Source organism: Larus michahellis, chromosome 8 (assembly GCF_964199755.1).
Source record: "Larus michahellis chromosome 8, bLarMic1.1, whole genome shotgun sequence".
NCBI lineage: Eukaryota > Metazoa > Chordata > Aves > Charadriiformes > Laridae > Larus > Larus michahellis.
The window spans coordinates 4,905,937-4,921,094 of record NC_133903.1 but is presented as its reverse complement, the minus strand read 5'-3'; the positions used below and the strand labels follow the sequence as shown (position 1 = coordinate 4,921,094).

The window sequence follows — 15,158 nt, the reverse complement described above, 5'->3', positions numbered from 1 at the left end:
CCCCTCAGCTGTACTGATGCAACTGCTTGTGGATCTGTGGGGAAATCAGACCACAGAAATTATCTATTTTTTTTTTTTTTTTAAAATCCTCCTTTGTTTTTTTTTAAGACACATTCACTTGCATCACTTCAGCAGAACAGGTTCCTTGCAGCCCCCAGTCTCAGAGCAGCACAAAGTTTGGCGAAGAGGTGGGAAGGAGCTCCCAGGGGTGAGAAGGAAAGCGAAGGGGACCTCAGGGTCTCCAGCTCCTGCTGCCCCGAGGTGCTCTGCTACGGAGCCACCACGATGGATTACCCTGGTGACCCCTGCAGCTGTGCCGAGCCAGCTCCATCCAGATGTCCCCGCAGCTGGCACGGGGGGACACTTACGCTCTCTCGTTTCAAAGATGCTTTGCTTTGTGTCTCTGGCTTCGCTGCCATGCCCCAGCTGACTTCCAGTATGGCAAAGCTGCTTTGTAATAGATGCTGCTGAAACTGCTGCTTCTGACGGAGCTAAAGAAGAACTGGGCAGCTCTAACGGAATGGGAAACTGCAGCTCCCTCCAGGGGAAACTGAGTCAACCGAAAGCGCGGGGTTTCCAGGTCACCCCAGACCTGGGGAAAGACCTTGAAGGAGTGGATGAAATCAGAGCATTTAACCGCTGCTGTGACAGCAGCCGTGGAGGTCCCAGCACCTGCATACTTTACACCTTAGCTGCCTCCTCTCGCAACACGGCTGGGAGGCTTCACTCCTGCTACAACATACAGCAGCGGTCCTCGACTGCTTTGCTTCTGTCCCCACGTCCTCCAGATGGGCGCTGGGGATGATTATGTTTGTTGCCTTCAAAATAGCAGGTGTCCCAACGCCAACTAGTCAAAGAGGGAGCTGTCAAACTTCCCTGTACACCCCTCTGCGCCTTCTGGGCAGTGAGTGCATCTGAGAGGCACCTTGTTTATGGGCTTGACACTGGGTATGACTTAACCAGCTTTGACAGGGGTGAACCTATTTATAGGAGGAACTCCTAATGCCTCTCATTCAATGTCATATTTGTGAAAAAGTAAAAAAATGAAACAGAAATGACCCCCAAGTTTCTGCCTTCAGTAATGGAAATGTCAGCTGCTGACCTGGCCAGGACGGGCAGCATTGAGCCAGTTTCCTCAAGGTCACCCAGAAGTTCACACCACAGTCCAGCCTCTCCTCTTTGAATGTCCTTCCCTTCTTGCCTTGGCATTCCTGATGCATTTCAAGTCTGAACCCTCTGCATTTTGGAGCCTCCCAGAAATTCAACCCCAGCTCAGCTCAGTCCATAAGGATGGGCATGTGAGGAGCTGAAGGAGAGGTGCTACTGTCATAGATTACCACTCACTGCACAAATGCTTTACTAAACACCCCTGAACACAGGTCAAGCAGAGAAACATCCAACCAACAACCTTTATTCCGCCATTCACACCAAAGACTTCGGCAGAGATCTGCAAACCTTTTTTTTTTTTTTTTTCCTGTGGGTTTTTCTAGCATCTGAAAGGATGCTGGCCACCCAGTTGGCCACCACCCTTTCAAAGGACTACGGTCAACTCCAGGACCCACCAAAGGTGCATCGCTCCGTGATAAGCCGTGCCAGGAGACAGCACGTGTGCAAGGCATCTTGAGCTCCAGGCGGCTGGGATGAGTCAGAGCCAGTCGCCTTTTTCCCTGCGGTGCAATTGTACCAGGTCCTGACAGCATCAGCTGGCTTTTATCACTGCTCCACATCAGAGCTGTCAGTCCTGAAGACAATGGAAGGTGTGTGGAGGGGGAGGAATTGAGCATCTCTGCGCTCCGTTGGCTTCCCAGAATGATGCCAAAGTGGCGAGCAAAGAGTTTTTGATTAGCAGCCTGCTGCCGCAAGAGGATTAGTGAGGACGTCAGTGACTGTGGCAGCACTGAAATTAAAAAGCAATACTTCTTGAGCTTCCTCCGCTACTGTTTTTGAGGGGAAGAGCTTGACTGACGGTGATGAGAGCTCCGGAGGGCATGTAGCCACTGGAAGGTTCACCCCTGCTCATGGCCCCATGGATGGGGAGCGCCTGCCTTCAGATTTACTGGCTCCAGTGGGGTCTGCAAAGGATTCGAGTCACCTCCTCAGTGCAAATTAATCTTCCCCTGCACGTAACTTCTCACACTCACGTGTTGCTGTGGCGGTGGCAACGAAAGAGAAAGAAAAGAACCTTGAAAAGCAAAGTCCAGGGGTCCAGTTAGTGAACAAACAGAAAAACCACAAGTGAATGAAAAGATTAGATCTTGCCAGCTGAGTTCTCTGCCGAGGAGGGGGGTGTCTGTGCCTCCTTCAGGCATATCACGGAGTCTCCTGTCCCCCAGGCTTGCTGGGAAGATCACCCACGTGGATTCTCAAACCGCCCCTCGTGTGCGTTGTCCCGTGCCTCTCCCTCGCGCTCGGGGGTAGCTTCCTGTGAACGCCCACGGAGTGATTCGTTCTCTCCCTGCTCATCCCTGATGAGATGCCGATGGAAAGGCTGACAGCAGCTAGGCAGCTGGTGGGCAATGCCCAGGGTCTGTTTGCCCATCAGCTCTGCCTTGTTTCATTGCTTCTCAGCAGACCTGCACCTGCCTGTTGTCCCCATCTTGCACTTACACACTGAAGTCCCTCCAGCACGGAAATCAGCTTTTTATTCTATTTGTAAAGCACAGAACACAAGGGCCTTGATGCCATCTAGATACTACGTTTATCCTCCTAAAACCAGAGGCAGGGAAAGTGGTGTGGTGTTGATTATTTTCCAGATACAGAAGTTATGTTCAAGGCAGGGTAAGCGATTCGATAAAGGTCTCAGGAAATCTGTGGACACTGTCAGAACAGGGTCCATTTCTCCTGGATCTCAAACCAATACCTGAAGCACGAGTCCACCCTTCCCTTCAGAAAGGATTTAGAACAAGTCTGTTTCCCTGAAGTGCTGAGGCATTATGTAAAATAAATTGGCTTGGTCTGTGCGAGGCCAGGTACAATGGGTTTGTAAATTAAATCCTTCTAAATGGAAATGGTAAGACAGGTGTGAGAGAAGATACCTACAGGCTGGAAAGCTTAATCAGAAATGAAAATTGCTGAATGGGCCAGACACAGTCATTTTAGCAAGAATCGTGCGGTGTTGCTGCAAAACAGCAACAAAATGGCTGCTGTTTTAACGATCCCATGCAACCCGCTCTGCCCACGTACAGAAATACAGAGGCGCTGTGAGACTACGTTCCTGTGGGGTGCTGCAGGGACAGAAGTGGCCAGCTGTCCTAGGACCCTGTGCGGTCCCAGCCTACGGCTTCCCATCCAGCTCCCGTGGGTAAAATGCCGTGTGATGGCTGAGTGGCATTTCATCTCCACAGTATTCCTCTGGAAGTGACACATGGGGCAAACAACACATTCAGCATCAGGACAAAAGCTACAAAATAAGCAGAAAAAGAGGAAGTTTAAAAATTAATCAGAGCTCAAAGTGCTGTCAAGTTTCTCCTCGTCCCTCCCTATGCGGGGACACAGCCATCATCACAGATTAGAACTGATCGACTGACCAGGTCAGGGCAGAGAAGATGTGATATTAATGCAGTTTTCCACTAATTGGCACAGACTAAGAAAAATCGTAGTGCCCAGCATCCTGTGCAATGAACAGGTACCACATACTCATCATGAGCTGTGCTAGGACCAGGCTAGCTGGACGCAAGGTCTCAAGCACAGGACAGTCAGAATACAGGTTTGACTCCCTTTGATAGGACCATGCAAAGCCAAACCTGACCAGCTTTCAAAGCCTGGCGTCAGGCTCTCCTAGAAGACAATTTACAGATCTCTTCCTCCACCCCCCCTCCTCTGTAGCTAGTTCCTGTTCCCTTGCTATGAAAAGTTTGGTTGTCTTCTCCTTTTTCTGGCTGAATCTTTCCACGGCAGTTAGCTGCCATGGTGATAGAAGTTACAGAAATTAGTAAGAAGAAGAGTCATAATTAACAATTGACTGACAGTCCCATCTGACCTGAGACAGTAGCTGAAAGCTGCCTCCCACTTCAATCTGCTTGCCACAAAACAGCCAGGAACATGTAGATTTGCTAGCCAAGGTTGTTTGGCTATTTGGCTATGTTCCCACAGTGGCTGTCCTCAGCTGATTTGGTGCTCAGAGCATCAGTGAGGATGTGTCACCATTGCCCTCTTCTGGATTGTCAACCAGGTCTGCTCCAAAGCTTGGGAGATGTCACCGTCTAGTGATGGCAGCATGTGGTGACTCCAAGGGGGTTCTTTCATAGGTGACCACAGGTACCTCATGCAGGTACTTGGCACTATTTCATTCTAAGACCTTCAAGTTCTTCTGCATTTCTCCTTCCAGCATGGTGGCTACACTGCAGTGCAGATTTACAGTAGATAGTGGATTCAAACGGATGGAGAAAGTAGACAAATTTTACAGCTAAATATATGGCTAATTCAAGGTGCTTGTGAACGTATACCACTGCTAGCTAAAAGGCTGGTGGTTCAAAACCTCCTGGGAACAGGGGGATTTCAGGTTCAAATGAAAGGAGATATGTTGTTAAGCTGAGGAACTCCTTGCCACAGGATGTTCAAAAAAGCTAAAATTGTATATGAACTTGAGGGGAGTCTGGAAAAGTTTGTGGAAGAGAAATCCGCTGAGGGTTACTAATTACATAGAACTTCTAACAATTTAATTAAGTTATATTTCCAAATGAAATACATATTTATGGAAGAAAAGTCTTCCTTTTTCTTCCTAGGTACCCTCTTTGGGGCTACATGTAAGACAGCCCTTTGCTGACCCGGTATAAGCACACTTCTGTTGTTATGAATATGGAAAAGCACACAGATCTAATCAGGGGTCAGGTCCACAGCTTCTGCCTCAAGGTTTTATTCAGCTTGAGGCAGGCCGGGACTCAGTAATTGCTTAGCGACACACTTGGGGCCTGGCCCACCATCAAGCTCTTGAGATCTGGTGTTTTTTTAATGTGCAAAATTATGCAGAAACTGCACTGTTTTATATGGGGAAGAAAATTAGCTAGACGCAACGAAGCACATTACTTATGGACTAAGCAAGGCAATTTTTCACACTCAGCTGGAAAGTATTTCTCCACTTGTCGTTTGCTGGAGTACGTGTGATATGGTAACACAGAGCACCAAACCTAACTGACACTGGAAATTATGGGGCTGTTGTCAGCATCCAAGGACTGAAAATAGGCAGAAAATAGGAAACTGGTGAGGAGTTTCAGCAGCTCGACCCAGCTCTGTGATGGACTTTAGAGTCAAGAGCAGCTGTTAATTCCTTCCAGCACCACCCAGCCTTCCTCTCAGCTCTGCCTGTGTTCCCTACTCTTTGAATAATGTATCTCCCAGACAGGGATAAAATGGGAGTGGGCATCTCTCCTTTCAGCCGGCATGGAGGAAAGGAAAGATGGGGGAAACGGTGAGCCCCTGCCAGCAGGGGAGAAGTAGAAAGAATGATGGGTGAGAAAGGCAGGGGATGCATGGAGTGTCTGGCACAGGGAAGGAGAATGGTGGATCCCAGAGGAACGGGGACTAGTGGGGACATAGTAGGAGGGCACATATATACCTGAGCCAAGAATAAAGGGGAAAGGATGGCACACAGACCTCTTGGTTCAACGGATGGATCAGAGGGATGTAGGGTGCCTCTGATATTGATCTGGCAGACTGGGACTATCCGGAAAAGTAAGAATGGAAAGCAAAGTACCCCGAGTCCAATGCAGTCAGTCCTAGCATGAAGCCCTAAGTCTGAACAGTGGGACAGAAGGGGCAAACCCACAGCTGGGGAATATCAACATCATCTCCAATGGGTCTCTGCCAGTTGAAGACCCAGACACTGTACTGCAGAGGTCCAGAGAAGAGCCTGTGAGATGGAGATGTTCTCTGTTGTTTTTCAAGGGTGACAAATGGGATACAGTACAAGTAGCACACAACACACATAAAAGATCCTCTTTAGGATCTGGACAACAGAGTTCCTGGCTGATAGATCAGGGACTAAAAGTCAGGATTCCTGACCCCTGTTTAAACTTTGGCACTTGAAAATTTACCTTGGACAAAAGACACACTCTGTGCCAGTTCCCTGCTTTCCAGTGAGTGTAACAGTCACTGCCTGCCTTAGCAAAACAGCGTTCTCCATTCATGTTTGGGGAGCTCCTGGGTAGCAGAAACTGCAAGTGCAAAGCATTATCTCTTCAGCATCCTGCAAGAGCATACCAGCAACATTTAACATCTCCTCAAATCCGGTGGCAGGTCACAGCGATTGGCGGGTCTTACATGTGTGTGACTGTGAGTCACCCAGTATTACTGATCTTCATATTAATCTATTGTTGTAAATGACTTGGAGCTGCCTACAGACAATCCTTCAGAATACGGAACAATGGAGAACCTGCACATCTGAAGAAAGCCTCCTCTGCATGGCAACTTATTGCCATCGTAACCAGCATAAACAAGAGCAATTAAGACAATTTCAGAGCATCACCTCCTCCCTCTGGGGTCTTAATGAGAGCACGCTCCGAAGGGGGCTGGAGCAGAAGCAAGCCAGGGCTGGGAATTAACTTGTGTGGGAAAAGAAGGGTAGGAGAGTTTTAGATTCAGAGGATTGCTTCCTCTCCGCCCCATAGCGTAATGCAAAGGGCAAGTGGGGGGAGAGATTCAGTCAGCTCTGTGGTAGATAGAAAAGGCTCAGAGGAGCAGAGCTTTTCTGCTGCTTCACCCTCACACCAGGTGTCAGGACCCTGCAGAAGTGTTTGCTGACATACCCGGGTAACGAGAAGTCGCTAGAATGGGTGAGTGCCAAGGGCATCACTCGGAAGTGTAACAGGGTTTAGAGCCATAGCTCTTGGTAGAAAGCAGGGTTGGATTGATGACCTTTTAGAAGCAAGGCGTTAAGGAAGAAGCTCTTCCAAAGTTGATGATTACCTATCCCAGAAAACAAAGACAAGCCTCAACACTGTGCTGCTGGATTAGTATATAGGTTGTTTGCACGTGCTCCTCAAAGCTTTGCTATATGCTAGTGATCTACGAGCATTCAGATGACTGAAAAGCTGTTTGTGGGTGGCTATGCAGTGAGGAGAGAAGAAAAACTGGGAAGCTCTCCTATGAGGAAACTGACAGGAGATGAGAGCTTACGTATTAGAGGGACTGACCTGTATAAATGCTCCAGGGAAGGAAGGGAGACAGCTCCTATCAGCTTGGTGATAACACCTCTTCTTTCGGCAGTCTGCCCCCTTGCAATGGAGAAGAAATGGATGGGGCAACAGAGCAGAGCTTTTGTTAAGGTTTTCATATGACCTAATACTGCAGGAACTATAAGATTTTCAATTGACTCTTCTCAGATTTAAGGCAGAAGTCGGAAACTAGGCTCCTGCATTGTCACAGTGTATAAATAGCCCTGATGGAAGCATAACAGGAGCTCAGTTAGGTTTTATCCAGTACAGCAAATGATGTATCATGGATTCAGATATTTTTATTAAAAAGCCATAGGATTTTATCCAGCTACTCTTGCAACAAGCTCGCTAGCTTGTTTAAGTAGTGTGTAATGATAGCTACCCGTGCTTCAGGTGGATCACAAAATTCACTAGAGCCAAAATGGTTCTTTCCATTCTCTGCAGACACAGTCTTTTCCTGTTAACTTGAAATTTGCTATCAAGGATTTGATTGTCTGCTTAAAAAAAAAAAAAAGGAAAGTGGCACATTAACTTGCAGAGAGAAGAGAGGAGCTAAATCTGAGACCTCTTATCTGAATCTTCTCAATGCCTAAGTGCTGGATAATTGGAATGGCTGTCTGAGCCATAAATGCTGTTTTGCTCAGATGTTGCTAACCTCATATAGTCTTCTCCTTTCTGCTTTTCTACCACAGTAGAACCCTGGTTCTAGGATCTCAGAAGACACATGAAATCTGACCTTCAATGTAGAGAGATCCTACAGAAACTTCCTGTAAGCCAGCAGGAGATAAGTGCTCTGCAAAATGAGAAACCCACTCTCTCTGGAGTCAGTAGCTGTTCAGAAGAAAAGCATCACTCGGCCAAGTGACATGGACCAACTTTCCCTTAGCTAAGACTTTTGACAACCATAGTTCGAACTCTCACAGCCAAAGGACTTCCTATCATCAGGCGGGTCTTTCGGAGGGATGTGTGAAATAGGCACGTTGTTGTTAATAGCAGTTCAGGAAACTGGGGCTGTCTGCTGTGGTCCTCCTTGTCTTGTGCTGGTTCTGCGTGCATCAGATTGGATGGGTATGCAGAGCTGGAGTCCACCTGCAAAAACATATATGAGCGCATAAAGAGGAATAACCATTAGCGGTTGCTGTTATTCAAGACAAGACAGCTTTCCCCATGGATATCATGTTTGGGTACTGCCTGGAGGGGAGCTAGTGAGGACTCAGCAATTCTGAACATCAGCTTACATATTTAGGAACCTCATGTCAAATGCCTTCTAAAAAACAGCAAAAAGGTCATTTGACAGAGAAAAATGGGGAGATGTGAACAGCTGAATCTGTTCTCTACCACTGACTCACCACGGGACATTGAGTGAGTCACCTTATTTCTCCATGATTCAAACGAGGCCAACAGAAAAGCAGGTACGGCATTTTCTGTAGCGTCCTGGTTCGTACCTGCTGATGTGTGTGTCTGGGTGGGATGGGTTGCACGGAGTTTTCAGTTCAGAAGAAAGGCCTGTAGAGAGACATCAGTGTTTGTTGACCCGTGCTTTATAATGTTCTGACATCTGGAAGGGCAGAGCAGAATCATTATTGTTAGGATGATGACCACTGGTTCCCTTATTAAGAGGAAATTAAAAATAGGAAGTGGTTATAATTATCGTTTTGGACACTGTTCCAGTGGCATCATTCTCAACACGCTGTCAGGATTATAATGTAATAGCAAAGTGAATGTCATCCTACAATTCCTGTATTCACTGCAGCACAAGTGTGAGCCAATAAGATCCTCGCTATCTCCTTCCCCGACATCCAGCTGTGCATTTCCCAATATGGCTCGATCCCTCTTTCTGAGGTCCATTGTCACGTTAACAAAGGCAGCCGAGTGGTATTGCTAAGATCCAAATGATGGAAAGAGACACAGAAAGAAAACCTCAGCATCTCTAGAGACGAAAACAATCATCTTGCACCATTCCAGAGGGGAAGAGAAAAACTTCCCAGATAAAGATTTATCATTGTCCCCATCTCCTGCTCTGAGGCGAAGTGCTGTTGCCCATTCCAAGCTCACTGGTTTTGCTCGCTGCTCTATGCAAGGAAGAGGGAAGCTGCCTTTGGAAACTAATAACCTTTTCCTGCATGGAAAACCAAACGAACGCACTTTGTTTGGGAAAGGCTTGCACTGGGATTCATAATAAGCCATCGTCGACGTGACAGACCTTGTTATTGACTTGGAGCCAAATCTTGAGGTCCTTGCCTGAAGGATCAGAAGGATTTGACCTCAGGACTGTTATTAGCCTTGACATCACCAGCTCCTGACATGGGATAGTTTTCCAGTGAACTTGCTTGAGAATGTTTAGAAATGTCAAGTGGCCGAGCCACGAGGACACAAGAACGAGAAGGTGTCAAATTCGCCCAATTGAACGGGAGAATTTCAGTCCTCCCCCTTGCTGTCGTTGGCGATGGCAGCGCTGCTGACAACGTATGTCAGGGTTACACAGCGTTATCAGACCTCCTCTCAGCCCAGGCATCCTTTGTCAGCACAGTCCATGTGCGAGATCCCTGCTAAGCGAGAGCAATGGGATCCCTACATAGGCTCAGGGACCTGCAAGAGCAGTTTTTCAGCACTAATTGTATTGTGGTTGGATGGAGCTTGTACCAAACCTGGTTAAGCAGAGGATGGACACTGTGTAAGACAGACAGAAGCCTACAGGTTCTGTTTGTGGTGTGGTAGTATTTTGCCAAAAGAAACCTGGTGTCATGTCACACTAACTGACAGCTTTGAGGGTGAGGAAGGAGAAGGGCAGAGAAGACCAAAGAAGTTAGACAGCTGTAGACACCAATGTAGCAGTCTTGAGGTGCAGTGATCCCCATACATTTACTCTTACTTCATAGAGGCAAGGCTTCTGTGTTTGAACACGAGCAAAGGAAAGGCTGTTAGTTAAAACCTCTGGCCAAACTCTTTCTCCATGCTGGGAAGAGCTACTGCATTCTCTCTACTACTTGCAGAACAACTTAGCTCACCATGGTTTAAACAAAACTTCTCAACAATCTTTTCCATTCTCCATTGTCTTCACTGTTTTCAGTGCTGCCAACTTTCCTTGGGTACATCCACAGCCTGAATTATACAGTAAATCTTACTCCTGTGCTCATGGACTCAAGCCACCATTCTGGTTGTTGACATTGGTCAAGATCTAACAAGATCTGATTGTCCCCCTGTACGCGGCACTGGTGAGGCCCCACCTCGAGTACTGTGTTCAGTTTTGGGACCCTCACTACAAGAAAGACATTGAGATGCTGGACCATGTCCAGAGAAGGGCAACGAAGCTGGTGAGGGATGTGGAGAACAAGTCTTATGAGGAGCGGCTGAGGGAACTGGGCTTGTTTATTCTGAAGAAAAGAAGGCTGAGGGGAGACCTCATTTCTCTCTACAACTACCTGAAAGGAGGTCATAGCGAGGTGGAGGTTGATCTCTTCTCCCAAGTAACAAGTAATAGGACAAGAAGAAATGGCCTCAAGTTGCACCAGGGGAGGTTTAGATTGGATATTAGGAAAAAATTCTTCACCAAAAGGGTTATCAAACATTGGCACAGGCTGCCCAGGGAAGTGGTGGAATCGCCATCCCTGGAGGAATTTAAAAGATGGGTAGACGTGGTGTTGAGGGGCATGGTTCAGTGGTGGTTTTGGCAGTATTAGGTTGATGGTTGGACTCAATGACCTCAAAGGTCCCTTTCGACTTAGATGATTCTATGATTCTAAGATCTACCATTCATGACTTCAAAAAACTTATACCATCAAGATGCCATTATTGAGTCATACTCACATTGTTTCATGCAGCTAAAATCAGTTCCACTAACAAAAATTATAATGGGTCAGAATCTGTATTGATCATATATCCACCCATCTATCTTGCCATCTCTCTACAATTTCCGTAATCCTTGAGAGCACCACTTGTTAGTGTGCTGCAGGAACTCATCCAAAATGCTTTAAGATCCCTAAATTAATCATGGACGATTCACCTTCCTTTCCATCAGGGAAAACAAAAGCTTGAAATTCAAGGGGAGGGCTGAAATCTACTCGGCTGATTGGCTGGAGGATGCCTTCTCGCCCACACGTCCTGCTCGGTAACATTTCCAAATATTTTTCAGCAAGCTGAAAACAATTGTGTTGGAGGGGCAGAGAGAGCCTGCTAATACCCTATCGGTTTCACATTCTTAGGAGAGTTCCCAGCCCACCGATCTGCCGTCCTATATCAGGCAATGAGCCTTCAGCTGGAAACTTTACCCTGGCTCTACCTATTGTCCAATGTTTTCCTTCCTGCCAGATGACTGGAATCGCACCAGTTGTTAATTTTACACCTGCTGTTTGTGAATATCCCTGGGTGACCTTTCTGACAACAGCTAGCAGAGGGGATTTCTCGATGGAGAGATGCACATACATGCACGCGGGAGCAGATAGAAAGGCAACAGGAAGGGGCCTCCCGATGAATGATGAGGGATTAAAATAGCTCTTGCTGAGGCCATAGTGAGATATTGGACAGCAGGAATGATGAAGCGGATGTTTAAAACAGAATGAAGTGTCGAGCTAAGCACAGAGGGCAAAACAGTGTTATCAGATCCCTTCCTCTTTCCAGCTCTCTCCTTGTGCCCAGTTGGCTGAGCAATGCCACCCCAAGCCTCTTACAAAAGAAGAATGTCTCCCTGAGATACTGAAGACAAGGTCTAGGAAGTCTGCAAACTTTTTCATTTGAGAATCTGAAAGGAATATCTGCCCATTGGCCCTATTAATCTCTTCCTTACCTTGGTGTAACTGACCTTAATGCCATCTCAGCAAGGTATTAATCACCCCAAGAGGGATGTGCCAGTACAGCATGAACAGGAAAAGCCATTGGCTTCGCAGTCCTGAATTCTAGCTGGACTGAGGAAGTCACAGGTGCTCAGATATCACTGTGACCAGCTTTAATACTCAGATTAGGTTAAACAGATCTACCCCACATTAGAACTGCTGCATTAAGAGCACTCTGGTTATTAAAAATGATTTATGGGGCCAGAGACGGATCAGTGGAGAAAGTGGCCATGGGCTGTAGCCAGGTCACCTCGACATTTCCTACGGCAAGCTGGTACTTGGCTGTAGAAAGTGGAGCTAGTATACATGTAGGAGCGGGAGATGGCACATTTCCCTCTGAAGGAATACTGAATATTGGATAAATATCTCAACACAGTGGTGGATGTCTGCTTAGTGGTAGCAGATGTTCAGGGACAGGCAAGTCTGACCCTTTTGGAGGAGAAATCACTGGTGTGGGTATCAACACGATTCTGTGTGTACGCTGCTCAGTCGCAGGCCTCCATCCTTCCTGGTACAGCAGTGATCAGTGTGCCAAGCAATCCCTCTCCCAGTGATCTCAACTCGGCATAATACACCCTTTCACGGGAGAAGGGCTCTGGCTCAAGATCTGATTCTGTTCAGAGATGATGGGGCAAATCTTGCAGTTTGCACAGCCCCTCTGCCCTCTAACCTGGCCAAGCACAACTCAAATGGAAAAAGTCTTCCCAGATCTGATTCCCAGGTCCAAACCAAGCTGGAACAGCCTGGGGCAGCAGCCTCCAACTCCTGTAACTTGCCACTACAGGATGAGGGGACCCCATGGTGTTCTAGATGCCATCTTGCAAGTGAGGCTCTCAGCACATCTAAGCTAATGATCAGCCCCAACATATCTTGTGCAAAACAGGAACTCTGAGAGTTGGCCACTTCCCAAACTGAAGAACAACGTTCTGACAACCTAAACGCCCACTGAAGTGTTAACCCCAGAAGACACTACTGGCGTCTTCTCCTGATCAAGTGTGGAAGACAGGACCGTTTCTGCAGAAAGCCCGTCTACAAGTGCCAGGTGAATAATCTCAACAGGCATGTGATGTGCCTGTCGGAATAAAGGATGTCTCTGACTAATCATTTTGCTATGGTGTTCTTGTGATTTGTTCTTCTGAAACTTTCAGGCCAGCAAGCCACCACTTTCTAAATACTCTTGGCCAGAAACTCACTCAAATGCAGGGACAGCTGCAAACAGTATGATGAACCGTGGGCAGCATTGGAAGGGGTCTGTGTGTCATGTATCTCCAAAGCCCTGGAAACAAGGGGAACAATAGTTGTTATCCCAAAAAAACAATCCCTCAGCTAAGTGAAAGCCATCTTTGAAGATCAGGGATGGCAGATGAGCTTCTCTCTGCAGCCTCATCAACATGCTAACAGACATCTGCATCTCTGGACTCAGATCTGTCCTTGGCCAACTCAGTTTAGAAAAGGTTTTGTTTTTCTTGGGCTGGTTTTGTTTACAGCCGTTTGACCGAGGCAGAGAGTTCACCAGCAGCTGAACGCAACCCAAGTGTAAGTTCTCCAGTGAAACATCTGGTTACAAGGCAAGGTCAAACGGGCCTGAAATGGGAGAGGGCCACAGACTCTCTCCACAGAGATGCAGCCAGCTGGGAAAAGAACAGGCTTTTCTGGGTATGTTTGAGCATTTGGCTGGGAAAAGAGAGAAAGAAACAGATACTGCAAAAAAGCCAGGGATCAAGAGGCTGGTTCTTTTATTGGTTAAAAATCAAGACCACCCTAGTTGCCACATGAATTGCTGAGTCTTATTTAGCAGGAATTCTAGCTGTTCCCAAATAGACAGAAGGTCTCTTCAAGTTCCTCATTTATGCATATTTAACAGTGTATACATACGAATTTCTCTATTCCCCACTATCCTGGAATTACTTCAGATACACATCTCAAGTCAGAAGACCTTCTTTCCACTTTTTTCTTTCCATTATTTACCTCTCACTATTGCATTACAGCTGGAAGGATGAAGACAGACCTGACCTGCAGCACGCTACAAACCTTGATCTCATACGTTCCTTAGGACAAGGACCACCCATTGCTCTGTGTTTGTACAGCACCTGGCACCGCTGGTGCCCGAGTCAATGTTGACACAAATAAGAACATTATTTGTGAATGGCGCGAGAGCTGCTGATAACCAAAGAAACCATTCAGGAAGAATGAACCCTTCCACGCAGCCCCAGGGAATGTTAGCAGCAATCTAACATTTAGAATTTCCTTGTTTACAAAAAACAGCCCCATTCCTCAGAACAAGAATCAGGAAAACCCCCACATGAACCAAGTGACCAACCAAGCACACAGAACACCTATCAAGAGGGAAAGCTTATCATGGAGACACAGCGGGAACTGTTTGGTGAACTGGGACTGATTCATGGGCTACGAAAAAATAGCGTAAAAGACTAAATTCACATTATGGTGTTTCTACGGCACAAGCTGACCAGCCGTAGTAACACTATTCCTTACTACATGATTTTCAGACAGAAACAAGTGAAGAATAATTGTCTGAACACGGGACCAAGCATTGTTTCAGAGCTCTGATGCTTCCTCCTTTAGGGACCTTCACTAAATCTCTCAACCTTTTTGTGCTTGAGCATCCTTCTCTAAAAGGATAAGGACAATAGCAGTCACTCACCTACTTCACCGGGTAATGAATGATTCAGATAGCTCTCATCGACCTCTTCAAGTCCTATACACAATATCCGATGTGTCATGCAGCAGTTCGCATCAGCCAGAAAGCTATCGCCTCTTAATGGGACTGAGTTTCAAAGGTGATGGACAGGGCACAGCCTGTGGAAGGACCTGGCCTCTGAAACTTTTTCCTCTGGCATCTCTGTCCAAGCTGGGACTAGTTTGCAGAAGGATCCAGTTTCCTGTGGAGGGAAGTACGGAGGGAGGGGGGACAGCCTGCGCTGTGTGGCTGCCATCGCACCGGGTCATGCTGGAATCCGGACGTCAGGGGCAGAAGCATCTTTTGAGACATGGCATATCAGCTGCTGCCTTCATGCACCAGAAATAAAGTGCTCCAAATCCGAACCTGGAAGCCAACCAAAATACCAGAAGACTGTCATGGTTTGCATGTGCATAATCTGACGCCTAATTTGCATGCACTGCTTGTGTATCTTAATCCTAGCTTTCCAGAGGATGCTGT

At 47.0% G+C, this 15,158-nt stretch overlaps 1 long non-coding RNA gene across 1 annotated transcript; it reads right to left on the bottom strand.

Annotated features, from left to right (window-relative positions):
• Positions 1-1,391: 1,391 nt before the first annotated feature.
• Positions 1,392-14,767, bottom strand: LOC141747419 (uncharacterized). The gene is made up of 3 exons (XR_012588721.1): positions 14,643-14,767; positions 7,888-8,240; positions 1,392-3,400 (listed from the first exon to the last, which is right to left on the bottom strand). It is a non-coding gene; the product is annotated as an uncharacterized LOC141747419 (long non-coding RNA).
• Between the last annotated feature and the right edge of the window lie 391 nt (positions 14,768-15,158).